The sequence below is a fragment of the Scophthalmus maximus genome, chromosome 1, assembly GCF_022379125.1.
Source record: "Scophthalmus maximus strain ysfricsl-2021 chromosome 1, ASM2237912v1, whole genome shotgun sequence".
NCBI classification, from domain to species: Eukaryota; Metazoa; Chordata; class Actinopteri; order Pleuronectiformes; family Scophthalmidae; genus Scophthalmus; species Scophthalmus maximus.
In genome coordinates, this window is record NC_061515.1 from 23,053,807 (window position 1) to 23,072,480 (window position 18,674).

The 18,674-nt window shown below is 47.8% G+C and overlaps 1 protein-coding gene across 3 annotated transcripts in view; it reads right to left on the bottom strand.

Annotated features, from left to right (window-relative positions):
• Positions 1 to 18,674, bottom strand: part of LOC118304010 (nck-associated protein 5-like) — a 124,826-nt gene that overhangs the window by 66,971 nt on the left and 39,181 nt on the right. Inside the window, exon 1 of one of the 3 annotated variants that reach the window (XM_035629632.2) lies at positions 6,070 to 6,512. The exons of the other annotated variants lie outside the window; for them this stretch is intronic. The gene's annotated coding sequence lies outside the window, so the exon portion shown is untranslated. Of the gene's footprint in view, positions 1 to 6,069; positions 6,513 to 18,674 lie in introns of those variants that run through there. 3 annotated transcript variants of the gene reach the window in all.

Consider the following 18,674-nt stretch of genomic DNA (forward strand, 5'->3'; position numbering starts at 1 on the left):
TTTGTGTGCACACAGATACAGTGAAAATGATGAATATATCAGTGCATGCACAGAATGACAAATACCTTTTTGTGATAGTACGGTTTCAAACAGATAAAAAGCTCCTTCCTCATGTGGCCTTATAACCATTCAGACCAAAGCAACACTGTGGCTCATCTAGACACAGTGATGTCATTGTTCCCGTATTCATATATACTTCCTTTGAACGTATGAACTTTTGTTTTGGACACGTGTGCAACCGCACTGAGTTATGCAGTCAAACAAGTTGAGACGATCGCGATCGGCAACATTTTACCCAAAGTCAAACAACATGCCGCGCTCGCTCGATTGCGGCGAGGCCACCGTTTTTTTTTCTTCTTTTTGACAGGGCAAACTGACATTATCTCAGGGCACACGATTGACGGATGCAGTCGCGAGACTGTGAAGAGGATTTGCCTCCGCACCGGAAAAAAATTGCCCTAAGGGATTATCTGCAAAATCAGAGCGAGGGGCAATGATTTAACGACGTTTTGCGGGCGAGAGATCATATCAAAAGCATCGCTGAGCCTCTGAAGCAGCCAAAGAATGAGACGTGAGGAATCCTCCGAGACTCCTTGTGAGCTCAGAGGAATGTGCTTCGCCAAGCGTGGATTACCCCTGCCCTGACTGTCTGTCCGTCTGTCTGCCTGACTAAGTGTTTTCTTATTCCGCGAGCAGGGCCCTGACCTCAATTGTTTCCCTTCGCCACGGACGCATTCCTGTCCGGGCGAAGAAAGCGAAACATTGCGAACGAGCAGATGTGCTTTAAAAATGGCTGCGGCGCTCGCCCGGCCTGTCCAGAGGGTTTACTCACCAGCCAGGCTCGTGGAGAACGAGGACACGGCTAGACGCCGGCACGCAAGGGGGGGGGAACTCATAAACACACGGATGAACAAACATGTACAAACACTCCAGCTCAGATATGCAGAGACACGCACGCACGCACACACACACACACACACACACACACACAAAACCACACACTTTTTGAATCTTTTATGTCCAAAACATGAAAGAGATAACAGCACAGTTACTGGACCTGGACAACAGCAGATATGAAGAAGATATGATGGCTCAAAGCGAGAAAGAAAAAGATAAGAGTGAGTTACACACCCCCCCCCCCCGGAAAAAAAAAGGAAAAGCAAAAAAAAAACATTCACCTCAGACACGCCTTGTTTTGGAATCAGAAATTCACAGCCGCATTCCAACAGGTAAAAAAACAGGTGTGTATTTTGAGCTTGTCCAGTGACGCTCGTCTAGCTCGTCCCCAGACGTAATCCAGGTCAAATAAATGACCTCGTGATTTCGGAGTTCACCTGTGATGATCAAAGTGTGTACAGCTGGTTCTGAAAGGCCGTTGATAAATCATACATATTGGGGGAAAAAGCGCTCTCCTCAGAGTTTTGCTCCCAGTTGTGCACATACCTTTTTTTAGCACTGCACACACACACACACACACACACACACACACACACTTTACGCACTGACAAGCGTAAAGTGAACACGATTGTCGGATTCCCCAAAAAATCAAGCATACTGACGAATTTGTAACCAAAGGCTGCACTTTCCAAAACTCAACAACAATGTGTTGGGTATATCCAGAAAAGCTTATTAGTTGGGTCCTGACTTCCTGACTGAACTAAACTCGAAATATTAATGTCATACGACGGCTACAACCTTCTTAACCTTCGAGGCCTTCGGTGACACGATCAGTGATGCCAGCAGGAAATATTCCTTTCATGATTCTTAAAGAGTCTCATTACATGGCTTAATGAGCTCGAATGCAGCAGTCACGTGCACGGTGGCGAAAAAAAAGCCACTCGCATGCAATATGTAAAGTCACACGTTTTGCCACGCATTGTTCTGTATTTCACACCCCGGCTGGGGGGCAGAGGCTCACATTTACTACTGTACCGTCATGCTAGAAGGTTCTGCTGACTCATGGAGACTGTGCAAAGGCTACCGGGTATTTTACAGCGGCTGTCAACGCATCGTTTTTTAGAGGTGCGGGCAAACAGTAACCCCTATACAGGGGCAGACAAATGGCCGCTCCACATACAATAGAGACAAAGGTACGGTAGACGGAGGGGGGGGGGGGCACTCGAGCCAAGGGTCTGCCGTCGCGGCGGCTACCCGCCTATGGGTGCATGTGTGTGTTGCTGCCACAGAAGTCCCCTGGTCATGAACGTATCCCTTCTGCAGAAGTCACATGTTTTCGCTTTGCCTCGTAACTTTCCAGCAGATGGACGGCCAGAAAATTGTCCAGACAGTTCTGCTTGTCAACGCAGCGAGGGCGATTCTCTCCTCCTCCGCGGTTCTTTGAGGTGTCGCGGGCGTATCGCCATGGCGTTCCCGCTCTGCCACTGTGGCACGCCGGCGATCGAGTGATTTAAAGTTAGTGCACTCGTTGTAAGTCCCCCTAAAGTAAAGAGGGTCGCCAAATGGCTTAAAGAACTCAGAGGAAACAAGAGAGGTGTTTGTCTAAGAGTTTTACTGCACGAAGGTGAGCCTTTATCCGATTCCCTTCCCCTGCTGCACCCGCACCTCCAGCCACTGGATGTGCTTCTCCCACTGTTGTCCCGTGATTTACAGCCAAGGAGGTGGGGCGAGCTGGAGTTTGTTGACATTCCCTCCCCAACAAAACCACGAATACGACGCCGCCCCCCCCCCTTTTCCGACCTCGTAACAATTGCTCGCTCCGCGTCGCCGTGACGAGCGCAGAAATATGAAATGAGAGGGAGCGACCGCACACCGACTGCTTTGACCCATAAACTTGCAAGATGCATGTGCCTGTGAAAGTGTGCCAGCCGGAAGGCTGCGTGTAGTTAAACAAGGACAACGCCGCGTTATCTCGTAAAAACCGTCGGCATGCAGAACGATGACCTAAAAAACAAATCCAATTTGGGGATTGTGGCAGATCTAAAAAATTTAAAAAAATAAATAAGCCAGTTCTAAATGGAACAAAAATAAACAGGCAGTGACTGCAAAAACAGCGCCCACGAGACTTTGCACCTCGGCGAACTCACATGGAGCAGGTTCCTCTGTTTAGAAACCGCCAAAAAATACTCCGGCTCTAATGACGGTGCCGAGCAGTTGGCGAGGACGTCTGGGCAAAGCTTTGTCTCCGGGGCAAACCAGCCAGTGCCTGCAACAAGCCATTGATAGCTACCAAATAAAAGCCATTTTATTGGTTATAAATTGTGTCGGACCATTAGGCTTTATGTTTTTTCACGAGGGACATTGCCCTGAGCGAAAAAACCAACAGGAAGACAGAGAAGAGACATCCAATAGTCCCATTTTTGTTAACGATCAGTGAAACGCAACGCATGAGACTTCAGCTGGAACACGTTGTCTTCTATAAAAAAACAAAACTATATATATAGCCCGATTCGCAGATTCTCAAAAAAAAAAAAAAGAGGTTCATACCAGCCCCGGAGATCTCCGCAAGACTCCGGCTGTTTTTAGAGTTCCCACGTGGAGTTCGTGGGGGGAAGATAAATGTAGAGTAGGCCGAGGGCAGGAATGCATTCGCAGAGCCCTTAATTGAGCTGGATGGCCTGCAGTCGCGGAGGCAGTGCGTCTCCACGATGGCTCCCGGCTGCTGGGATCCTGAGCAGCGCCTCACACGTACACATCATTAAACCGGCTGCTTTGGCTCCCAGCTCCACGGTGCTTACGAAGACTGCAGAGACGGTGGGAATTACATGGGAAAGTTGTCTGGAAGGAACCCCCCCCCACACACACACACACACACACACACCTCCTTCAAAATGAAAGTCCCCTGGCTGCCAATGTAGGGGAAGTGCTCCCATGCTGAGGCCCAATGGGCCGGCCATTGAAACGGGGGGGTGAGGGGTGGGGGGGGGGGTACATTCCTCAGTAATTCAGTTTGACCTCAAACCAATATGCTAGCTGAGGGTCAGCGAATACAGAGCGCCGCATACGGGGAAGAGGCGAAAGGGGCGGGGGGGGGGAGTTGGGAGGATCGGATGTAGAGGGGTGAGAGCAACAAAGTGACGGACGAGACTCAGGCGGCAGGAAGGAAATGTCACGATGACCTGCTGGAGTCCCTATTGTTCATCAGGTTCTTTTCTGCGGGCTGGTGCTTCGGGGGATACACACTGGATTGTAGCCGAGGCCCTGAACGGGAACCGAACAGCAGTGTCGCCCGCTAAGCTATACCAGCAGCTGTAGTGATCATGACTCTAATAATGCCAACTGGCAGAGCATCCGACACCCGCACCAATCCCAGTGCACACGTTCGGTTGTAATTGATGGACTTTTCCCATCCCGTCTCTTTCGCCCTGGCATCGGCGCGGCTTAACAAACACCGTCCGAGCCGTGTTCAGACTCCTGCCAAACAAACACGCCACTCCGCTCAAACATGAAGAGTCCCGTGACCTCTGAGCCTAAAACTGCCTCGCGTGCGGGACACCGGTGGCGTGGCAACGGAAACTCGGCGGTCAAACGAGAGCAATGGCAGCAGGGGGGGAAAATAATGACGTGGAGAAATGGCCGCGCTGTGGCACGGCCCCCGGGATGGAGAGAATTGCAGTTTTTTTAATTCTATAAAATCAAATCCCTCCACTTGGCAATCCTCTTATCCAGTAATCCCCAGGTAGGTTTCAGAGAGGGCGACAGGCTCCAACTGCCCTGGTGGTGGGATGACATTGCCGGCTGCTGCTCGGCTCTAAATAAAGGCTTTTAAAAGAGCCCAAATAGATAGATGCTGGAACAAAACGGCTTTGGTAAGTAATGGTGACTGCTGTTGTCCCGAAAAAAAAACACATGAAAATTGAAATGAATATTGATAGATATCTGGCCTGGGTGGGCTGGGTTCACTGGGTGCTGTCAGCTATCACCCATTCAAGTTTAACAAGTATGTAAATTGTGCATTTAGTGCATGGAGTGTGCGGAAGGGAGGTCATGGACGGCGCGGCTCGTTGTTGATGAAACTTGGTGTGCGACTTGCGCTGGAGCGCTTTGAGTGCGGTCCATTTATCAGGGGCATTTCCAGCTATGAAGCATCCGCTACATGGCAGATGCTATTTTTTGATCTCGTGTTGGGAGGCACCCGTTCCCAGGGCAAAGAAAAGAAGAAAAAAAAGACAGAGGGAGAGAGAGAGAGAGAGAGAGAGAGAGAATGGCATTTCTCTCTGGCACTTGGACAACAACAGAGAGATGATACCTCCCCGACTCTCCCATGCTCTTGTTCCCATGTTCCCTGGCAGCTCTGTTTTTAGAGATGACGAATCCAGCCAAAACTATAAAGCAAGCGTCCAGAATCCTACAGCTACCATCGTCCTCTGTTTCTTAGTGATGCTTATTGCTGACGGCCCTGACCTTCCCTGACCTATGGACACTACTGCTGCTGCACTTCGCACCACGCTGACATGCAGCGGCGGAGGAGCTGACCACAACATATCCCCGCTATCCATATCCTCCAGCATATTGAGCTTTATTCAGAGTTTCAGAGTGGGATTAGAAGGCAAGGATAGAAAAAATCTTAATCTGCCTGAGAGAGAGAGAGAGAGAGAGAGAGAGAGAGAGAGAGAGAGTGAGAGAGAGAGAGTTAGAGGGAAGAAAGGGGAGTAGGAGGGGAACCATGCATTCCTGCACATACAAATCCCCTGCGATGCTGGATTGTTTTTACCTCTGCTTTAAACGACGGGTATCCGTTTCCTTCTGTTATCAATCAGGATCAAAGTGGTGCCCCGGCGTCACGCTGTTGCCACTAACAACAGGACACGCTCCTATTCCCCATCCCTGACAACTGGGCTCCGTGCAAATCGGGGAAAAAAAAGCCTCTCCTGCACGTGTGTACAGTGCTGCCGTATGAAAAAAAACAAAAACGTGAAGACATCACAATTAAACCTCCCTGAAATTTGCACAAGCGAAAAGCCAAATTTGTTTTCTCTTTTCCTGACAACTGTCAGTGTGGCACGTGTGTGAAGCAAATGTGCCCAAAGGAGGAGCACAGTCCACGAGAGAGTGAAATCATGCGGTTGCACACATTGGTCGCGTCAGTGCTGGCGGCGGTTCGCCTCTTACCCCGGTGGAGATGCAGCATCCTGGTGCGCTCAGAGGACACACATGGTAATCCACCGGCACGCTTGCCTCCTGCTCTGCAGCTGCTACCCACCGATTCCCGCAGACGATAAAGTTTTACATCCACAATGCACCACTGACTGGCTCGACACTGCTCCCTGCCTGCCTGCCTGCCTGCCTGCCTGCCTGCCTCTCGATTTGACTGAGACCAAAAAACCTGCCTCTCCTCCTCTCCCCTCTTTCCCCTGCTCCCTTCCTGCCCCTCAGGGTCCTCGCCTCCTCTTATCCGACTCCTTGTCGCTCCTGTCCTCTACCATCCCGCGTCTCTCCTTCAATCTGGCGACATGCATTGACTCTCCCGGCACCGCTCCTCTTCCTTCACGCTACATACGCTCTCCCCTCTGTGCTATGCTTTCTCTCACTAACACTCACACACACGCTCTGAGGCTCCTCTTCACACACAGAACGCTGTGTGCCTCCCCTCCTCCTCCCCCTCCCCGCCACCCACCCCGCCTCCTGGCTTTATGTTTCCTCACAATATTCCCTTTCGCTCAGTCTGTCTCTGCTCCTATCTCTTTCCGTCTCTCTCTCTCTCTCTCTGGCTCCCTGACCGCATCCAGCATCCCCGGGCATGCGGGACGTTTAACATGTGTTCGGGGGAGACGGCTGAGCTGCTGCCCCCTCAGAAGGAGGCTCGTTCCTCAAGGGAGGAGAAGCGAGGTTGGGGTGGGGGTTTGTACGGAGGAGGAGGAGGGGGGGGGTTTTTTGTGACCAAAGTGTCGAGGGGGGTTTTAACTCCAACGAGGAGACGTGAACAGGCAAGCGGCAGCCGGCTTGTGATGCCCCACTAAACTGGACTCTTTGGAAGAGGTAGGGAAGGTAACAAAAGGACAGATAGGTGCAACTGTAGAAAACATGAAGAGAGCAAAAAAAAAAAATGACAACGACGACAATGACAAAGAGAAAGACTGAGGAATGAGCCTCATCTAGGAAGAAAAAGGGCTGACTGTCTCGTCTGTACGGACAAATAGGGACGTTGGTGCACACTTTTCCAGCTCATCATGATTTGGCATATGATTTTGGCATAAGTCAATATGTGAAGGATGAAGAAAGGAACGCGTTCAGATAAAAACAATTCAGGCCCTTCAGAGAGGGAATGCACACTTCCCAAATCCAATGTTGCAAAGATTTGCAAAGAAGAAGGGGGTTACACTTGGGCCCGGCGCCGTTTAAATGACCCCCTTTGACCCCCCCCCCGCCAGAATTGAGCTTTTTAGAAACTCTACATCTGCAAAACGTCGGCTGCCTGTTTTAGAGTGGACATGGAAAACAGAGAAAGAACGGGCAGCCACTGACAGATTGGGACAACGATGGAGAGGCGATAAGGGTCAAGGGAGCGGAGGACGGAAAATGAAGAAAAAAAAGCTGAGAAGGAGAGAGAGAGAGAGAGAGAGAGAGAGAGAGAGAGAGAGAGAAGTGCTTGGGTCTGACCGGGCCCGAGCAACGGAGCAGGCTCCAGCCCATCTGCTGCAATCACAATCAGTCTCAGCTGAATGGCTGTGACAAACTGCAGCCCGGAGTGCACAGCTCCAACCAGGCAGGGAGGCCTGCAAGGGCTGAGGGAGCCCAGAGGAGGATGAAGGGCTGGGGGGGGGGGGGACCCTCTATTGTCTGCTCCCCATTAGGACCAGTGCGAGAAGGGGCGGGCACCAGAGGGGGTGAAAGGGAGAATTAAAAGGGTCCCGGTGACAGGACCGCTCCGTTAAAGAGGGGGAAGAAAAGGGACGGGGCTGACTTTACAGCCGAGGCCATCGCTGCCACTTTGCCCCGCATTCACTGTCACTAATGTCCTAAATGACGCTAGGTATGTGAGAAAATGAGTTTGCAGGAGAATGGTGCGTAAGGGGGGTTAGGGGGGGGTGATAACTTAAAAAACGAGGAAAGGCGGAGACGAACATACAGGGATGTCTTGTCGGGAAGTCACCCAAAACACACAGTGTGTATGCTGTCACATTCTCGTTATCCGATGTCGCTCCTCTGCCACGTTCCCATTCGTCTTCATAAAACTCGGAAAGATTCACGATGGCTGATCATGGCGCGTGACCGAAATGTCATGCAGGGGGGGGGTAATCGTGTTTATCATAAGCGCAGCTGTGTGGCGGGGCGATCTGCATACGGAGCCGCGGCGCGATGTGATTCGAAGAGCAGGTGGTCGCCAATTAGACGCCATTGTCCCGCTCGGGTGGGGAAAAAAAGACAAATGGACGGCTGAGTCAGCACTAACGCGTACATATGTGCGGTAATCAAGAAATATCGAGGCGTCCGGCATAGGACGGCGTCCCGTTCTAATTGGATCAACCCCGGCGACTCGCTGAGCGATGGCTCTAGGCGGCAGAGCGACACGCGGTCGGCAGAGCTTGGCGGGCGCAGAAATAGTGGTACATTTTATTTTCCCAGAATCCCCCTTGTTCCTATAATGACGAAACAGGCAATGTTTGTTTCTTTAGCGTTTGACAAAGTTTTAACACTGTAATAAGCGACTTAAGGTTAGGCTTGTCTCAACTTACTGTATGTGCATGTGTGTGTGTGTGTGTGTGTGTGTGTGTGCGCGTGCATCCATTATTACATGTGTAACATATGGATTTAAGGATGCTATACTGAGTGTGTCCTTTACTGTGTATGTGCATATGTGTTCATGTTGTTTGTCCATTCAAAGGAAGAAATCAATTACAAAATTACATTTTTCATTACAGCTTTTGAAATATAGTAATTAACCAACGATATCAGCTAAATGAAAAGTGCGTCTGACATACATGGTTCCTTTGACAGGCGACCTGGTCCGTTGCGGAAGGAAAAAAGAACGGCGTTGGGCCGAGATGGAAGCAGCAGCAGTTGCTTCGAAATAGCCGCCACAACACAAGAGCGTCTATGCGCAAAGAGAGACATAAATTAGGTTGCCGTCACTTGCAAAGTCCTGTACTTCGAATCTGAAGAAACACTTAAGAGGTACGTTTTTCCTTCCCAGCGGGCCGCAGCAGCAGGAACGCCGTAGGAAAACATGCGTCTGACGCAGCGCTACGTTTTTTAATGGCAGGGACGGCTTTGCTCATTAGCTTCTGTGCTGAACTTCTGAATATGAAAAATCAATTTTATTTGCCTAGCAGAACAAGAAGAATATCTGTGGCTATGTGTCCATTTTATCAGTATGTTGGATTTCGAAGTAAGTGGATTATTATTATTATTATGTTACTAATAACGAACACGTTATTTGTATTAAGTAACTGATCAACTGTAATCTGAACCACGCTGATTACACTACACATGTGTATATGTAATAGTTTGTCTGTATTTGTAATACCCATGTGCGTTTCAGTGTGTGTGTGTGTGTGTGTGTGTCCACTCTGCGCTGAGTGATCTGCTGAGCTCATTAAGGCACTGCTTATTGCTCTGCCAGGGGTGTCAGTGACAGATTCCACTGTTTGGAAACACTCGGCCGCCCACACAGCCAGCCTGGCTCCACCACTGTCGCGCATACGCGCACACACACACACACACACACACACAGACACACACGCACACACACACACTCACACGCAAGGTTAGCATTCCACAGAGAGGAGGTGGGGGGGTGTAGGGAAGGAGACAGGATGGTGCTGGGACAGTGGCTTCAGGGATGACGGGCCGATGTGGATTGGTAAAAGGGTGAAGGGGTTGTTCTTGGAGAAGGGGGTCGCTCGTGTTTGCAGTCGTGTTTGTATTAAGCGTACGTTTGTGCGGACACAAAGCAAACCCGCGAGCGTAAAGCACCTTTGAACTGTGCAGTGTAGTGGGGACCCGGGTTAAAGTGCTGCTCATGGTTGGGTAATATGTTTGCAATGGTGGAAGTGGAAGTTGAATCCTTTTTTAATTAGCGTACGTTTTATTGTGTGGTAGGTTTTTTTGCTCCTTTAAGTTCCAATTCAGATTAAGATCAATACAGTGATGAAAGGGAAGAACAAGTTTACTTAATAGGGTTTTAGGTTTTTAGTCAGGCTGAGTTTTACATTTTGAAGGTACTGATGCAAAAGATGTCAAGGTTATCCTACAGAAAGGTTGAATTCATTTCAAATATTCATTCATCTAAATCATTAGTGCAGTGCAACAAGATCTACCAACGGCGTAAATTGGATGATGAAATTTGGGTAAATGCACCTTTCATGTAAATCACTTCATAGCATGAATCTAAAGTTTGCAATCAAAGAAGCTGAGATAATGACCTCAAACTCATGAGAAGATGATAGTTTGTGATATATTTGGTCCAATTGTGGCATGAATAATCTTGAAGTATTGCTCCTTTCATAGTGATGCATTACCTTCTATACATGTGTTGTAACTTGTCCAGACAGAGCAAAAAATCAAGTGCTTCAATCGGTCGGATAGTTTAATCTATTCCCATGTGAGCTCATATTTTATGAGCTTATATGTTTTTAAAGTAAAATCTACAGCCAAAGAATAAATGGACAGCAGAGTCAATTTTAACATTTCACTCTAGAATTGAATCGGAATATACAGTAGTTGCACAAAAAAGGAAATACCGAGGAGAAAAGAGTGTCTGAAACGTTAAAAGTAAATGTATTTCATGTGTATATGAATGAACAAACATCCTGTTAGTGGAATGTCCCGGCCTCCAGCCCGTCAGCCACACGTTCCCTGCGTGACATTAATCCCCTGCAGCTTGATCACAGATGGGTGACCAGAGGCGGCCCGGCGAGGCCGGCATGTGTCACTTGAGCTCATTACTCGACTGTTCGATTCCGGCCGTCTAGGTGTGTGTTCCTGAGTCAGACGTTAATCACACAGCAGGAGGAGGAGAAGAAGAGGACTTTTTGTTTCCTTCCCGCAACCGCAGTGCCCCGAAGACGATTAGCGCGTCGGTGGTGGCGTTTGAGCTCAGACATGCTTCTGAGAGCAGCTATTTAATGTCTGATACAATTGAGGGGAAAAGTGAAGGGTTGTACAAACATTTGGAAACACATCAGAGGTGCTGTGGTCGGTTGCGATCCGTCCAGGAGATATTCAGCTGTCTACATGGCTAGACTCCTTTTGGTTGGGGGGGGTCTGCATTAAGACGAGCAAAGGAAATGCCGAGCTGTAGACAGCCGGCGTGTTTGTTTACCCAACACACGCCTGCTCAGGATCTCCACGGCTCAGAATGGCAAACGCCCAGATCACACGATGGGTCACGCTGCACGAGCTCCTTCGAGAGACGGGCCGGTGTGGTTGTGTTGGTGGGTGACTATATACGTGTGTGTTGTTTGACATCGCAGTGGCAGAATGAAGTGTGTAATACAATGAAAACTGTCATGTTTCATTAATCAGAAGGACGGGGGGGGGGGGGTGTTACAACGGGCAGGGGTGGTGGCCTGGCAGGCGAGACTTTTTTCCCTCCTTGTGGAAACACCAGAAATGCTCAAAGCCATCGAGACGGGAATTAACGCCTGCGGAGTTCGTCTTCAATTAATCTCAATTTGAATGCCACTCCTTGTGTGATTACAGTGGAGAAATTAAACTCTTATGTGGTAATCTCTATCTCAACGGTACAGTTAGTTGTGGTGCTTCTAAGAATCGACAGCAATGTTCGAAAGGGAAGAAGGGGAAAAAAAAAAGAGGAAACACTGCGCTGCTGTTTCCTCTCACAAGGTCTTCACTGTGTCAGTTTTTTTTCTTCCTGCACATTTGTTTTCACTGCTCGAAGACATAAGGCTATTGTGTCATGACACAACTGAGCGCCACGAGTGCACACATGCAGAGTATTTGTGGTGTCTCAGAACTGCTGTGCTAATCGGGCATTCGTGTTTAGCTCCTAAACAGAGCCTTTGTGCTGTGGAGCGACCAACAACTTTTTGAAAGTACAGTGTACAGTCGGAGGTTGCGGATGTTTGCTGTGCGTATGGTGTCTTTAAACCGACTGCATTTGGTGACAGTTCGCTGATACTCGAGTGTAAATACTTCCACTACCTGTTTTGCGTGTTCTTCTGATTCCACGCCCACTCGCTCACTATTCATTTTAAGATTTTACAGCGGTATTCTCACAAGGGCTCACAGGCATTTTCCAGAAATTTTCATGAAAGCGCTGGCAGGGAAAGTTCCGGAAAAATGTCCGCCGCAATATGTTTGCGCTCAGACATTTGTAATCTCACATACTGTACAGCCCCTCCAGAAATGTTATTTTCGTTCATTAAATGTTCTCGTCGGCTGTAATAGTTTATTGTATTCTCAAGATTAAAATCATTTGTATTCGCACCGCATCATCTTACTCCAGTGGTGGTCTTGTTTCGCTTGCTTCACAAAAAATCCCCGCCAGATAAATCAAAGGCGGATGACACGCCCTGTGAATTTGACAAACTTTCACCCCTTCCTGTTCCCTCAGAGGGAGATGAGAGGATGTTTTCCAGAGAGCCCTGAGCGAGAGAGTAAAATAGCGTGGATGCAACCGCTGTGACTTCCACTACAGTCAAAGCTACGCAGGATCTCTCAACAGGCCAAACCACACAGGGTCTATCAACAATAAGAACCGCACAGGATCTATTGATTCTCTTATCTCAAAGCGAGGATGTTTTCCAGAGGGCTGTGCACATATTAGTCAAAATAACTGCACGCTTTCACGAGCACAAAAGGAGTCGTTGCACATTCCCCCAACGCTTATCTTGATTTTCTGTTTTAAACCTCCTTTCATGGCACAATGGAGGAACTCCACTGAAGTTTAATAGACCTGGATGTTGTATGAACCTTCATTTAATCAAATGCACAACTGGTAATAGGAGAGTGAATGAAATCAGATTTTTTTTTATATATATAATATTCCGACCTAATGCATAATTGAAGTGCCTTCCTTCGAGCGCAAGACTTTCAAATTGGAGTCTGAGAACTCACTTAGACAAACAATTTTTAATTAGCCATTACACAAGACCCCCAGAGACTCTGCACTTAAACACAGCTAATTGCCTACAGGAATGCAGATAATGCCCCCCGTTCAATCCAAATGCCAAGAGTGCATGTCACAAACCCTATGAAACACTACACACCCATGTTGAGCAACCGCAAAACAAAAACAAAAAATTAACACTCACGCTACTTTATATTAACAGGGAATGGGTATATCCATTATGCTAAGTGTAGCTACCCCCCCCCCAGAATAAGTGTTGTAGACAGCTGCTTAGCTTCATACTTAACCTTGAATGCGTCAGAAAAAAGAAACATAAAGGTCTACGGTGAATGATATGTGGAGAGAGAAGCAGGGGTGCAGGCATTGCATATCACTACTTAAGCGCTCTTACCCGCTGTGCATGGGAATGCAGCGCTGCAATGAAATGACCTTGAGGGAGCGTCAATAAAAGGCTTCATTAACCCATTCGATTAACCCCCTTCTCTCATAAGCTCCATAAAACTGATGCATGGATTTTTTTTCTGCCGGGGCCTGGAGTTTGCACATGAATCAGGGCCGGAGCGCACTCGGCATTTACAGGACCGGGGGAGTCGAGTGTGTCCCCGGCCGGATAGAAATTTGTGGATCTTGCCCGAGGGTCCAGCGAGTCCTGCGCGGCACCTCCTTAACTAATTGCTTCGGGGAGTTCATCATCACCGCGTTCACAGTCGAGTCCCCGCTGTCAAGTATGGTAGAGATCAACGTGACGCGCTACATGCTGACGATCAAACGAGCTCTGATGGATGGTAAGAGCTTTTTGCTAATTATAGATTGGCACTGTTACCTCAGATTCATCATGGCCTGTAATCAAGCTTTTCTTCATGCGGAAAAGACAAAACTAGAATGGTAGCCAGTAGAGCGCATGCCTCTTCCCAGGCCCAACAATCCCCATGAATTTAATCAAGCTTTATAGCTGAACCAATGAAATACTACAGATCATGAAAAATCGGAAAAGGAAGATGAAAACACAATTAAATTCACAAGGTCCAGATTTGATCGCACACACTAGATATCAGTCCCCTCAAAGTCTGTCTTTTTCATAATCCAGATCCACACAGTATCCAGGTTATTCCCATCAAAAACCGACCTTCTTCATGATCAAAAATCCCTGGATCTGCCACTTTGTCCGGTAACCACGGCGAAATTTCATGGGTTCTGATTTTGCACACGTCCCACCCGTCCACCGAGTTTCGTAGGGCTCCGTTTAGTTGATTTTACATAACCCTGTTGACAAACAACAGGATAACCAGCCAACCAATGGACAGGCGCACAAACATAGCCTCCATAGGCAGAGGTAAAAATAGAGAGACTGATTTTAAATGGTCCAAATGCCAAATTCCACCAGTGCCTGGCGGTTCTAATGAAGTCTAGTCGGACTGATTTATTTAACCAACTGACTGTTCCTTTGAGATATTTTTTCAGTCTCGCCTCCCGGGCCCTAAAGTGACCTCTAATGGATGGATTAGGGACGAGTCATTCACTTCAGAGGGCACACAGATATACTTCAGGAGCGTATTAGATCTCTTTGGAGCTTAGCATGATCAAATTATTGCATTGTACCCGTCAACTTATCCAATTAAAGTTGTAAAAATGTATGGCCTTCGCCCAACCGAGACGGCAGATCTTTGGGGGCGTCTGCTGGAGGCTGAACCCGAACCACCTCCTCATTGACAGAACAGGCCTCGCCACATACTTCAGCTGAGGATTACAGGCTTTCATCTCGCTCAGACCGCCGCCAGCACACACAGGCGTCTTTGAGGCCAGATATGCCCTGTTGTAACATCAGCAAGGTCCAGATATGTAAAACTGTTTCCCAGGCCTCGCGCTCCTGTGGTTCCTTTTTTTTTTTTCCTCTCGTGCGTAAACACCCGCATACCGTTTCCCTCTCACTTAACCTTGTCATCCTCTTTGGACTGCAAGGACACCGTTTTAAATCGGTGTCCTCAAAATTAAAAGAAATCAAGTGTTTCTGAGCTTCAATTGAAATAAATAAAGTGATTAGTGGCTTAAAAGACTATCGAATGCTCTCAGTAGCTGAAATGATTAGGATAATCTTTCATGTGACACACAGGGATTCATACTTATTCGGGACAAACATTTAAAAGGCAAGGACGAAGTGGCAGAAATGTCGAGCAGTTACAGTTACAAACTGGTCAATTTTCAATTCTAGCCACAGGCAAATTCATTTACACAAAGAAAGTCCCATTACCTATAATCCCTCAGCTAAGTGCACATCTGATCTGACCTCCACTTTTTTTTTTTTTTATTTATCACCGCCGCCATTCGAAGCCCCGTTGCTCTATGAACATGACAAATAGTTTATTGATCAGCAGATGTCATCGCTAATGTCCCTCTGTCTCGGGCTGCAGCTGCAGCCGCCTGCTCCGCGCAGACCTGTCCTAAGCCTCGAGGATCTCCAGCTGAGTCTCCTGCCTGCCCACTTCCACACCGCCCAGCCACTCTGAGGGGGGGCCGGCAGGCTGGGGCCCCCAGCCTGCTGGACGACCTCCTCGCCCCACCCTGTTCAAGTGAGGGACAAGGTGTGGAAAGGGGTTACGGACAAAAACCATCTGCTCCGGCAGAGAGGAGAATGGCAGGTGAGGCCGGCCTTCAGCCGTGTGATCCAACGCCGCTCAGCGACACTATTCTCGACCCACTTAAAACAAGGTCAAAAGAAGATTCAGGGAAACATAAAAAAAACAGCTCAGCGCAGTGACAAATCAACAGTGGGGAGGTGGGTGGAAGCAGAGATGGGGGGGACACAAATCTAATCTACATTGTTTTAATCCACAGGGAAGATTACACAGTCACGGTGCCTTGACACAGCAGCTTGTCAGAAAGAGGTCATGCAAACTCACTCCCCGCCCGTCATGCTTTTTAGCGCTGGAGAGCTTCCATATGGCCTTCCAACACATGTCTGTTGCCGAGCAGAAATCTTAAAAACACACTGCACATTTTACCTCAACGTATACAACATGCACTAGCATTTCATTGTAAGTCTTTAAAAAAAAACAAGAACGACATTTAATCATGTTTACTGAGAGCACACCGCAAACAAGTGATTGTATGACTGAAACCCCGGGACAGCGTCCTACTGTACTGTACATTGTGTCTGATGTTGCCAAATTTGGATTTGCTCCATCTGATGTTGACACTGTGCCGTGGAGCTTTTGTTTCCATCTGTCAAGGATGTGGTCCCATTGAATAGAGGGTGCGGCAAAAGCCCGGCCAGCATCCCACTGAGGTTTTGTGCTCCGCCGCAGCATCATTGCTCTGCGGCGGAGTGCGAGGGTCTCTAAGATCTAGAACGCACAACTGCTTCTGATGTACAGTGCAGTTAAAAAATGATCACTAGTTAGGTGGAAATCTGTGCTTTTTATTAAATATATGCTCACCACCTGTCGGATCTTAGATTGTATAGCTTGCTTCCTCAAAGACTATACGAATTTATCAAGAAAATGGTTTGCGTGTGACTGCAGATCCACATAAAAATGCAGGTGGGTCCTGGTGGACGTATGCGCTCCACTGAGTGTCATTCTATTTTTTTCTGAGACCTTTGAATAAAGCTCTAAATATGCGACACTTTCTACTGGTACTTTGGAAGGTGTTGTGAAGAAACTATGGTTGTTTGGAAAATACTTGTATACAGGTCATAAGAGAATATGTGAACTGCGCTGCAAATGATGGATCAAAAGCATATTTTTTATTCACATATTTTCTAAAACATAACCTCCTTGTCGGAGGTAACCACAACATAGAGAAAAATCGTATCACATTTTCATTTAACAGCGGAAATCTGATGTACATTACCAACACAGAAAAGCAATCTGTCTTCAAAAGAAGCCATATTTGTCCAATCGGCGTACTTCACCAGTGTGAAACTATCCAATAATATGGTACAATGAGAGACATGAATGCAGTGGGTCACTGGGTCATGACGCAGGGATGCGGAGAACTAGAGGAATGCAAGGGCTTCTCTTTCTCCTCTTGACGGATTGATGGGCCCCATATTCTGAGGGGCGGAGGGAGACGTCGGCGGCGTCGAGAGATGCTGCCTAATAAGGGGAAGGAGGCGGCTTTTGGACTCAGAGTCTATGTTTTAGCTCGACAAAAGCCTTTGTGAAGTCATTTGTCACTGTCGCCACTCTGAACTGAACAACACTGGTGGTATGTTGTTTCTGAAAACTGGAGCTTCAAAAATGTGGAGTTTTGCAAAGCATTGGCGCAGGCTTAATATGTTTGTTTACAGCGTCTAGGGGGTTGCATCTCGACTTCGCCGGAACTTCTCTACGGCAGACAAAATGACGCATTATGCTAATGGCTATCTTGGTATCTTATAGAAGCTTGAAACTTAAGTGAAGTACCTCAAGTCTGGAGTGACTTTACGCCACACAGCTTCTATGGTGGCAATTGTTATTCCAAAGGCCAGTTAGGCGGCATGTTCTAATTTATTATATAATCTAATCCAAGTGTATAGTGACCTTACATCAACAGATAGTACGTTGATCTACAAAGCAGAAAGACAATGGACGATAGATGCATTTCTGTATCGTCCTAAAGAAAGGTTTTTCCTGTCCGTTTCATAAATTTTCAAAGACAAGAGGCAGGAGAGGAAAACGAGGAAGCCCTTGAGTTGCTGGTGAGTCAGGAAGTTCAGTCTGGAAGTCTTACTCCTTTGCATGCTTTGGTTGTAGTTTAATTATTGCTTCATCTGAGTTTCATGCCGTCATTTCAGCAATCGGATGTCATCAGCTGGTCTTATCTATCCAATAGCATCACTACTCACATGCATTGTTGGCCTATCATCTTGCTGGTGTCTTTGTAAATTTCATTTCTCTTTCTGCCAATGTTCTCTCATGCTGCTGTTACCTCCCCATCACCATCACATACACATGCAAACTTCAATGCCTTACAGAACAACGCCTCATAATAAATAAACAAAGTAAAGCATTTAAGCACACGAAGAACGGGTTTCGGTATCACACACACATTACCAGAGCCCGACACCAAATGTGAAATTAAAAAACACCTGCTGTTAGCCACTCCACTCATTTGGAGCCTGTACAAGTTCAAGGCTTTCGAACCACCTGGTCCTCTGGTCAAAACAAGGGTCAGTCCCTACAAAGACATTTTGGTCGGTCTAAGTGGCTGTTGGGTCATCCGAGTGTCACCACAGATGACTTCCCTGTCTTATAAAGAGGGGTGGGAATGTCTTAGACGGGAGGGTCATTCCTTTACACATCACTTCCTTTATTCAGGGGCTGCCCTGGCCTAGTAAAGGGGATGGTCAGTGGTCATCCATCCCCCGAGCCACCCACCCTGAGACCCCTATGCCCCTGTGTCCAACCCCCAGCCCCAACTCTGCTCACTCAGGGGGAAAATTACTTTGAGCTGGGGAATACAGCTCCATTGAGATGGCGAGAGGGCTGTACAAAGGAGGGTGAAGTTTAAAAAATTGTCTCTCTTTCCTATGGGGGCGGTGCATCTCTGGAAGAGCTAGGACTGATAGGAGCACGGAGGGGACAAGGTCATTAGATTGCCATCTCCATAAGCTCTTCATTCCCATTGTCTGGATAAATCCGCTCCAAAGGACCTCCATGAGAAATGCCCCCAGTCAACCCCACACTGAGCCCAGAGTCTCCCC